General features: G+C 42.0%; 1 protein-coding gene across 2 annotated transcripts in view; it reads left to right on the forward strand.

Annotated features, from left to right (window-relative positions):
- The window catches only part of gpc1a (glypican 1a), a 37549-nt gene that overhangs the window by 15587 nt on the left and 11774 nt on the right, over positions 1 to 10188 (forward strand). The gene's annotated exons all lie outside the window — the stretch shown is intronic.

Genomic DNA, 10188 nt, shown 5'->3' on the forward strand with positions numbered 1-10188 from the left:
GTGTTCTTTTTCCACAGTTTTCTTTCTGTTTCTGCCCTTTTCTGCAACCACCGCCCCCTCCTCTTTCCTTTCATTACCATTTTACTGCCTTCTCATCCCTCCATCTCTCTCCTCTCTTTCATCGTTACAACTGTGGGTTCCCCTCACTTTTTGGTGGATAGTAAAAGGTAGAAATGTACTTTGAGAGGAAGGTCATGTAGAACGTTAAATCACATACAGGTGTCCTTAAATGGTGAAGAGAGTGTGAGATGGAAACACACACACACACACACACACACACACACACACACACACACACACAAGCGCGCACAGACGGGCCATCAGCCCCTCATTTAGGCAGTAGTAATTTGCCGCAGTAAGTGACAGGGTTATTGTAAGGCTCTCATTAAGAAAGGGAAGCCGTGAATAAACGTCTAACTGAAGGGAATAAATTCAAACCACTGCGCCACTTTTACTGCTCAGCAATAAGCCGCTTTGATGTGGTGTGCGATGGCAGAGCCGGGCCAGACCCGGGGCACGTGAGTGACTGTTAGAGTGGCAGTTATACATGTTGCCTTTTATAACACTGATCTCACATTTTATGTTATGCAATCGCAGTATAAGGGCAGTAGTTTTGCTCAAAGTGTGCGCTGTACAGCGTGAGTCACTTCCTCAAGGGTCAAGGGTCAGATCAGTTACAACGAGACAGACTGGTAACACGGGTCACTTCCTGTATGACTCACTTTCATCTCAGCAGGAGTTGGGAAGGGACGAGAGGAGGAAGACGGATGGAGGGATGAAAGGAAAGGGATTTTGGAGCAAATGGAGGGATGGAGAGAATGGTGGTGGAGAGCCTTATTTAAGATGTATGTTCCAATAAGTGTGATGTCACATCACGGTCACTAAGTCAGTTCCTATTGATTCATGCTACATAAATGTGGTATAGATGTGCAGTGCCATCGCGTCCCTGCCGTCTGATCATGACATCCGGCATTGCTTACATTTTTTTGCCACATTTGCATGTCGGCACACAGTATTTTAGAAAAATATCGAACTTTTCCCGTATTTAAAAGTTTATACTTTTCATAAAAATCTCAAATATATTTAAATACGATGAAGTAACTCATTGAATGCATTCTGTCACATGCCATTAACACAGCGTTCAAAATGCATTTAAACCCCTGCAGATTACCAGATACTTTAGGAGACATTGTTGTTTTCATTGTAACGGGCAGCAACGTGAAGTGGATCGACAGGAGAGGAGGTTTTCAAACGCGGTGGGGACCAGTCTAACAGCTGGAGACTGATGAAGAGAAAGTTCTGCTTTACAGTGTGCTGATTCAGCTTCATCCTATTTTGTGTTTCCCGAGACAAAGATTAGTCTGCAGCGGCGGATGTGCGATGGAGGCTCGATGAGTGTAATTGGATTTACACGACTCATTTAACCTGCTTGATGCCTCAACAATTTCATATATTGGAAACATTTCAAATAAAACTAAACTGATCTTGTATTTTTCATGCTACAGAAGGTATCTTTAATTATTTACAATTAAATAAATTGGAAAAAAAAAAGACAACTGGTAATTGCCTCAGCAAAGTTCAGCTGTTAAGATACTTTATGATGATTAATATTAGAACTGCAGCCTCACTGTTTTCTGGGATTTTTTTTTTGTGGGCCAAAACAATGCGATACATGAATGTTCATTCGTCTCAGTTAACTCAGCAGTGAGCTGCAGCTCCATGTGTCAATAACTTTAAGGCACAAATGCAAAGCTGCAGTGTGAGTGAGGTTTTTGTGTCACAATTAAAGTATTGAGATTATCCTGTATGTAAATTCCACGTAGCTTAACCTCCAGCCTCAGGGTATTATGTTCCTTTGTGTGTGTGTGTGTGTGTGTGTGGGGGGGGGGGGGGGGGTAAAAGCTTTGCATATATTTTTAATAACTGGTGTGAGTATGTGTTCTTAATTGTGCGTCTGCTGACCCTGATCCACCTAATCAAGACCACAAGGGGATGTGCGTGTGTATTTATGTTCGTTTGTGTTATGGTTTAACTAATTTTGCGTGGTCTGATAGCTGGGAGCTTTCTATACCTATGAGGTCCGATTGGCTTTGTGGGGGCAAAATTTCTTTTTTTCAAGGGTCTAGGTTTGGTTTTAGGGTTGAGGTAGTTTTGGTTTAGTTTCAGGCAAGGATTAGGTTTCAGTCTAGTTCATACATCTGTGGTTAAACCTCTGTGCTGTAGCCGGCTGTGTCAGCGCAGACGGCCACCGCTGTGGCTGGTCTGCCTCCCAACATCAAATTTCCACTTGCTCATCTCCACATCTCCTCGTCTGGTCAGAGCTCTTTTTGGAGTTCATATTTATTTCAGTAAATTAAACTGTTGTTGAAGGTTTAGTTGCTCAAACTCACAGAATTCTTCGCTCAGCCGGCATTAATGAAAGAACAGGATAAAAAAACTCAACACAGCAGCACAGACGGCTGTTAGCCGACCAGCGTTTGAAGGGTGTAATTGCACTGTGACCCTGCCAGACCGCCACAGATGTAAAACCCAGCTTAGGCCCGATGTGGCAGGGGTCGGTGTTGATACAAGTAAGAAGGGTGAGTTAGGAGAAGAAGAATGAATGAATGTCAACAGCAGGACAGTTCATGTTTGAATTTGAGAATTTGATAATTGAAAATACGCTCTTGTTGTCTTCTGTTTTTAAACACGTGTGAGGACATGCTTCATTTATCATGTTACATTCAAAAAGGGGTCCAAACACTGAGGCGGCAGCAACCATTTTGCTTTTGCCTATTTATCACAAACCGCTAGGTCATGGGACAGAAAATGTCAGGTGGGTTGCAGATTCAGCTCACAGCTCAGACACGTATTGATCCCAAAATCTCACTATAATAAACAGGTTTTAGCGACGATCCCCAGTGACTAACGGCGTTGTTTGGTTGGCGGTCCCGAGGCGGAACTGTCTGCTCTCCCTCTACTCCGCATCCAGTGTGTTCTGAACCTGAGCTTGTAATCTACTTGGACCCTGATAATGCAGCTTCCAGATTTAATTAAGTCTGCTTCCTTTATTTGCTGTGCATTTTGCGTTCATTGATAGAACTTGTCGGTCTTAACCAAGCATTAAACTTTTTTACAATAAATAGATTTTCTCAGATTTTCAACCTGTGTGCTCTGAACGCTTTTTATTTAATTGGACAATGAGATTAGCACCAGTCGTCCCATCAAACTCTCAGAATAAATCAAAACCCGATGTAACTACTGTATATTCCTCTAAGGTTGATATTGGATTGGAATTACTGCAGTTACTGGTATTATATACAGCTACACACTCGCCTCGGTGGAATTAATCAAGTTTGAATTTGACTTTAATTAAGTGATGGTGTGAATCAGCAGATCCCAGCTAGCCTAAGATCAATGTTGATCCGACCATTTTACTTCAGTCCTCAACAGCTCAGTTGAGCTCCGCAAGAGCAGGTCCAGCCCAACTACATTTCAGCGCTACGTCAAATAACTTATCTCACACTTCAGTGCACTTAGTGTGATTTTGCTGGAAAATTCTAGACATTGATCAGTAATTGATCATGAGATATAAACAACATGCAAAGTATCTAAAAATCTTTCCTCTAGCATTCAGAAATTATTTCACCAGAGGCAAAATAGCAATTATTAGACTTTAGCCAGAGGCCAAACCAAAAAAGCCTGCAGCACGGCACGGTAATACTTATAGTATTCAAGACAAATTAATTCTTAAGTCTCCTTTTTAGAGGGGAAACTGTTGTTTAAGTACCTACCGCATGTGAAAAGTGATATCATTTATCTTGGCAAAAATGCTATTATGAGAGAGTCAAACAGTGCCTGCACTTGAAAAACTGTCAAACTTATGAGCTGAAAGAGAAAATCTTTGAAAACGGTTCTTATACTAAAGCTTGTATCGGCTGTTGTAGTTGTACATGCTAACAGGCTCAGTCACTTCAGTAATATGACTGTAGTTCTTTATTTTACTATACTTTAATGCTTTAAGAACTCATGTTGACTGTGCTGTTATTTAAATACATCTTAAACACTCTGGTTAAACTGGAATTCATCATTCTGTGAACAGCAGCTTGACGATTCTGGGGGGGGGGGGGGGGGGGGGGGGTTGAGAACCACTGGTTTAAATAAATCGCTACATGGATTAAATCTGTGTTTTTCCGGAACTACGGTTTGAATAGGATTAATAAAGGTTTGAGTTGATGGAAGTTTTATTTGAATTGAAGTACAGTGGAGCTTTAGCTAATGATATTCAAATGTAGCTTTAAGTCTGTGAAGGTAAGGAAACTGTCACCTGCGAAGTGTCTCTCATGTCACATTTCCTGTCACTGGCTGACTTTGATTAAGCTGCTATATACACGTTCCCCTGCTCGGCACACGTGCTGAGTTTGGTTCACTTGTCGAGACGGGCTCAGGAATGCCGGGGCTGCCACATGGAATGAAGGGAAAAAACAAAGAGTGAGGCGGGGGGGCAGAGAGAGAGAGAGAGAGAGAGAGAGAGGGAGGGAGAAGAAAGTGAGAGCCAGATGCTTTTGATGGGGAAAGGAAATGAAAAGCCATGCAACGCTGTCTTGATGTGGCCTCCACGGCTACAAGTGTAGGCTGTTAAACATCTGCAGGCGAAACCAAAAACTACAAAAAGTTCAAATTAAACAGATTCACTCATGATTAAGTGTAATATGGCCTGCAGCAGAGCAAGGGTTTGATGATGCAGCACATGGCTGCAGGATAGCTGTGGGAAACTGTCATCACAGCTCGGCTTAATACCCTCCATTAAATGAACGTATCCCCATAAATCCTACATCAGAAGTTTCTACATAATCAACACTGAAGAATTTACCTCATCAGTATTCATCTGATGGAGGTCATAAACCATATTGCACAGATGATATGCCATGTAGTTTAGGTATGTATCACCTCCATTACCTCCCCGAGTCAAAGATTACAAAAGCTTGATTGAGGCTATAATTTTGAGTCCCTCAGCAGTTCATAAAACGAAAGAGGAGAAAATGGGCGACGTGTTGGAAATAGAGAGCTGGGACTGAACCCAGGTGATGATGATGTGTTCCAATGTGTGGCGGGATTTTACTGACAGTACCTGTGCCATTACATTTGCCAGCCTGGTGAGACCAGTTACGTCTGGAACCCCTCCTATCTACGAGAGAACAGAGCACTTCAGCACCTTTAGTTGGTCTGGTACCAAAACGTGTGACACCATCACATACCAAAAACCAGCCAGAACCACCAAAATGTCTTTACCACTGAGAAACTGCACACTCCTGTCCCAGGTGCGTTTATATAACTGGCGTCAACCCTGCTGCTTGTTACTTTTGCTGCTTTCTACAACACTGTTTCAACAGTGGCGTCATCAACTGTGAGAACCAGAAGGTGCATAATTGTTGGGGGACGGGAGAGCAGTTCTGATTGGCTTTCTCAAGTCTCATCCTGGTTCTAGTGTTGGAGTTCCAGATGCAGCTACACAGACCAAGTTTAAACTCACCAGGCTACTTCCATGAGTCTCAACACCAAATACAGTACCAAAATAAAGAAGCAAAGGATTTGAAAAACAAATCAGTCCTTATGTAAAAGTCGAATATTATTTCAAGAAGCGAGTGCTTCATATTTCACCCTCAAATCGATACGGGGGCCTCATATGACTCGAAAGTTGCTTTACATATAGAAACAAAGATATGCTAGTATATTTAGCATGACCCTAAACTGAAAACCCTCAATTAACCACTTTATATGTATTCTGCCACTCATCAAGCTTTATTAACCAAAATAACACCATCGCAGTCTTTATTACAGACTACACCCAATATCCCCACCACCACCACCCCGCTTGGAGGGAGACTCCCTGGATATACGTATGTCAGCTGGTGTTCAGTGCGCGCATCAACCGTTGGCTGTTCCGCAAAGTTGCACTGGACAAAAGTGTATCAGCGCCATCATTGTTGTTGACACAGGATATGGAGGCAACCGTTTTATTGTGAAATTCTATTGTATCACAATCCACTTATTTTATTTAGGGCATATTTTCTCTTTCACTTGGCCTCTTGCAATGTTCTCAGCATCTTGTTTTTCTCATCTGAGTGAGGCCTGAGGCACTGGGGGATGAATTAAGTCAATGAAGGTCCCCAGGAGTGTTAAACAAGTGTGTGTGCCCCCTTTGGGTTATGGACTTAACTAAATATATGCTGGAGCCTGAGGGCAAAAACTATATGAGCAACAAAATCACCTGTAGAAACAGATTTTATTTGACCTCAATCCTCTCTAAACTCTCGCCTTTCTCCTCTCCTCTCCTCTCCTCTCCTCTCCTCTCCTCTCCTCTCCTCTCCTCTCCTCTCCTCTCCTCTCCTCTCCTCTCCTCTGCTCTGCTGTCCTCCATCAGCCCTGCAGAGCTGTATTTTGCTTCAAGGCTTTGTTTAAAACACAGTCCAACATGTTCACCATTTTGATAATCTCATTCTGTCACTATAAAAGCCTGAAGGTTTTCCATTTCCTATTGCAAACCCCTTGAGCAAAGCGCTTAATCCCAGCACTGCGTTGAATCTTCTGGTCTTTTCAAATACTTTAAAGCATCTGTCTGCATGTATTAGCGTGTTTTTGAGTTTTCTTTTTGCACGTGTCACCACTGTGCTTAGTTCTGTCTCTCCAAGTAAATTAAGGCTTTATAGCAGATGCTTCCATTTCCCAGCAACCCAGGAATGCAGTGTAGCATATGTGTCTGTGGTAAACGCCCAGTGTCGTCTGGGTTTTAAGCAAACCAACAACGGAATACTAACATTAGCTGCAGCACATGAGGACCCAAAGGTGGTGTCTCTGAACCGCACAAGTAACGCTGATGGTGTAGTTTGCAGCAGGCTTCTTTCCTCGCTCAACACTGGGGGAAAAAAATGATCAAGGTTAATATTGATCAGTAGAGCAAACACGGATGTTAGTTGACACTTCACCTGTGCTACTCATCCCCTCTCCTAGCATACTTAAAATTAAACGACATCCAAAGTGTTTGGAATAGGATAATAAATAGGTGTCTTTGTGACTCCAGAATAGAGTAAGAGCCAGCCACAGAGGCTACATTTAGCTTGATGCTAATGGCAACTGACTAACAATAATAGAACGGTCAAGAAACGCATCGTCTGGTATAATCCACAGCTTCTTTATCAAGCCGTATATTCAGTAACCCACAAACACTTTGATTGGAGCTCAAAACAAACTATAATCCCAATTTGGCGTTGGCAGTAGAGCCAAACTGAAACTTACAGGTTGAGTTTTTTTTTTTTTATATCTTAAATCAGAGTGTTTTCGGTTTACTGAACATACGGCTGGAAAAAGACAACCTGGATCAAAGCAGTCTTTGAGTTTGGGAGTTTTTAAACTGACGTTTTTAGACAGTTCTTCTGTTGTTAGCCATCAGTTGCCATTAGCACCAAGCTAAATACACGTGGCTGACTCTTTCTGCATCCTGGAGACGCAAGGAAATGATGCAGGAGGTGAAAACATCTTTGTGAGCTCAGGACACATTCATGGGTACTTGAAAGGCAGAATACACTTTTTTTGTAGGAAGTGCCGCTTCAATGTTGACAGTCACGCCTTGAACCTGCCAGTCATTAAAAAAAGCCCAATTTTTTCATTTTTTCTTTAATCTGAGGAGATCATGCTGTAGTTATCAGACATTTTCAGAACTCCTTTGATATGCGATCTAGTTGTTATGAAAGTGCAAAAAAAAAGAAGAAGAAAGAGTGGAGAAGACACTCCACCAATCTTGTTTCATTAGTGCACTATAAAAATACTTTTACTATACAGAAAAATGATCTCCACCAAGTCCATTGGACAATGTTACATTAAACAGAAAAAGCCACCACTTACTGATCTGACAGATTTTATGAGGCTTTTAGACTGTACTGTAATGAGATGTAATTAATTTAATTCAGAAAAACCTTTCAACATAATTTTAACGAGTGAGTGTTAACAGTCCCATCTGCACTGTTATGGACTTAGTTTAGGACTTTGTTTTTTTTCCCTCTCTAGTTTGGATCAAGTTTTGTGTCTGTCCTTTTTTTTCCCCTCTGTTATTTTAAAGTCTTGCCTTTGTGAGTTCTGCGTATTATCATTAGTTACCTTTGTCAAACAAATCAGCTCATTGCCCGACTCATGTTCTACTACTTTGTTATACATTGCCTCATAAGTTCCCTTGTTTATGTTAATATCGATACACTGGAGGTAAATATGGATATTTTTTATTACAACAGCTGCTGTTTTAACTCACTCATCACGTCACCATTTAGAAAAGTTCTTTATTAAACTTGTTTGTGTTTCATGACAAACTCAGTCTAAGCTAAGACACTGGACTAGTCTTCATCAGTCAATGCACACTGCAGTGATGTACCACTGATGAATTAACTTGTCAAATACAGGATGGATTATTGCAGAATCACTTCAGAGGGAGGCCTGAAGCCTGGAATGGATGCTACAAAAAGTGGGAATAAAAAGTAATCGACGGGATTGATATAGTCATTACAGCACTGTTGTGTTTGATTGCACAAGATCGTACAGGTACTGACTTGTGCAGTCTGAGACAAACACAAGGGGGTGGGGGTGCTGGTGATTGACAGAACAGTGGGAGTAGTGTGAAAACTATCAGGGAAAGTGTGAGTGTATGCTGTTACAATTTTCACTTTTTTTTTCCAGACCTTAAATGATCAAACAGATGTGATTACAGAAATAGTTTGAGGCTGATTTAGGTGTCTCTTCTTAGGCTGCCTAATCTCTTCATGCAGACATCTGCATATGAATGCAGGACCTGCAGACCAGGGACCCGCAGGCACTCTGGTTCCCATTTGCAGTCACAGAGGTATTGACCGATCTAGTTGGAGAGAGCGTCTGGATCCATGCTGGTAAACAGTCCATGTGGGAAGATAAAGAAGAGAAACGTATCGGCCGCTATCATGTAATCCATCTGCTGCTGTCTGATAGTGATGTAGCTTTTGAGCTCATCATTCATATGCAGATATCTGTTTATATCAGCTGAGATGTTGTCAGGCCCTAAAAACACCCACAACAAGTGTATCGCATCTCAAGTAGACTCACAATGCCATCAGAGATCTCCGCCTACTGAAGTCTGGAGATCTCTGAATGCCAGATAGTTGCTTGGACGGTGATGAAAACAGCTGCTAACGCATGTTTTTTACATTTTGTCCACAACAAGTCTAACTGGAAACGATGCTCACCTCTGAATGCCCCTGACAGGGAAACAGAGCGAAATCATAGGAAATCACCTTGTAATACAGACATATCTTTTTTAAATGGTAAAAATAAACATCTGTACCAGAGGTGCTATTTGAAGTATGTTTGCTGCACACATGTGTCCTAAAAGGCCTGTGTTGCTGGTGGGATGGTGCTTAACAGGAGTGCTTCCCTAAAGACTTTGGAAAGGTTCCATATTGCAGAATTTTATCTTTGTCTCCAACCATTTCTAGCAAAAAACAACCACTTCAGAGAATACCCTTAGTTTCTACGAGTGAAGCATTCAGAGACTGAGCCGTGAGTCTACACCTGAAGTCGCTAATCAGACCACAGACTAGAAGAAATACAGTAGGAAGTCTTCGATATTCGCTGGATGTCATACTTTTCCATCACTACCAGAGTCTATTCATAGCCACTTGCTTAGACCTGTAATTGATACTTGAAGGTCTATAAAAAATAAAAAAAAAAACGATCTGAAAATTGTTCTGTGAGGGTTCATCTAAACCTTAGACACTGAAATCCGCTCTCTCATGTCTACTTGTCTTTGTAATACGCAGCGGCAGGTAAAATCCTCCTAAAAAAAGATGCGAGATGTGAAGTTAGGTGCTATTTCCTGTACTACTGCTGCCAGTCTCTCTATCTCCTAAACTGACTCACAGCAGCCAGTGCCAATGAAAGATTTATGGAGCAGCGATGATGAAGGCGTCTCCTCTTCTGCTCCACTTACCCTGGTGGACAAATTCTGCCCCCAACCCACACACACCCACTCACACACCCAAAGACAGGCGCGCACACACCGACCCAAGACCTGCTAAGAGGGAAGAGAGCAGTGATGCACACAGCTGTGGGGTACTTACTCACCCTTAACCTTCTCAGACGTGGGCATGCACACACAATTGCTCGTGCACGCACACATACACACACACACAC

Source organism: Aulostomus chinensis, chromosome 14 (assembly GCF_037954235.1).
Source record: "Aulostomus chinensis isolate RoL2024-O1b breed Wild chromosome 14, RoL_Achi_v1.0, whole genome shotgun sequence".
NCBI classification, from domain to species: domain Eukaryota; kingdom Metazoa; phylum Chordata; class Actinopteri; order Syngnathiformes; family Aulostomidae; genus Aulostomus; species Aulostomus chinensis.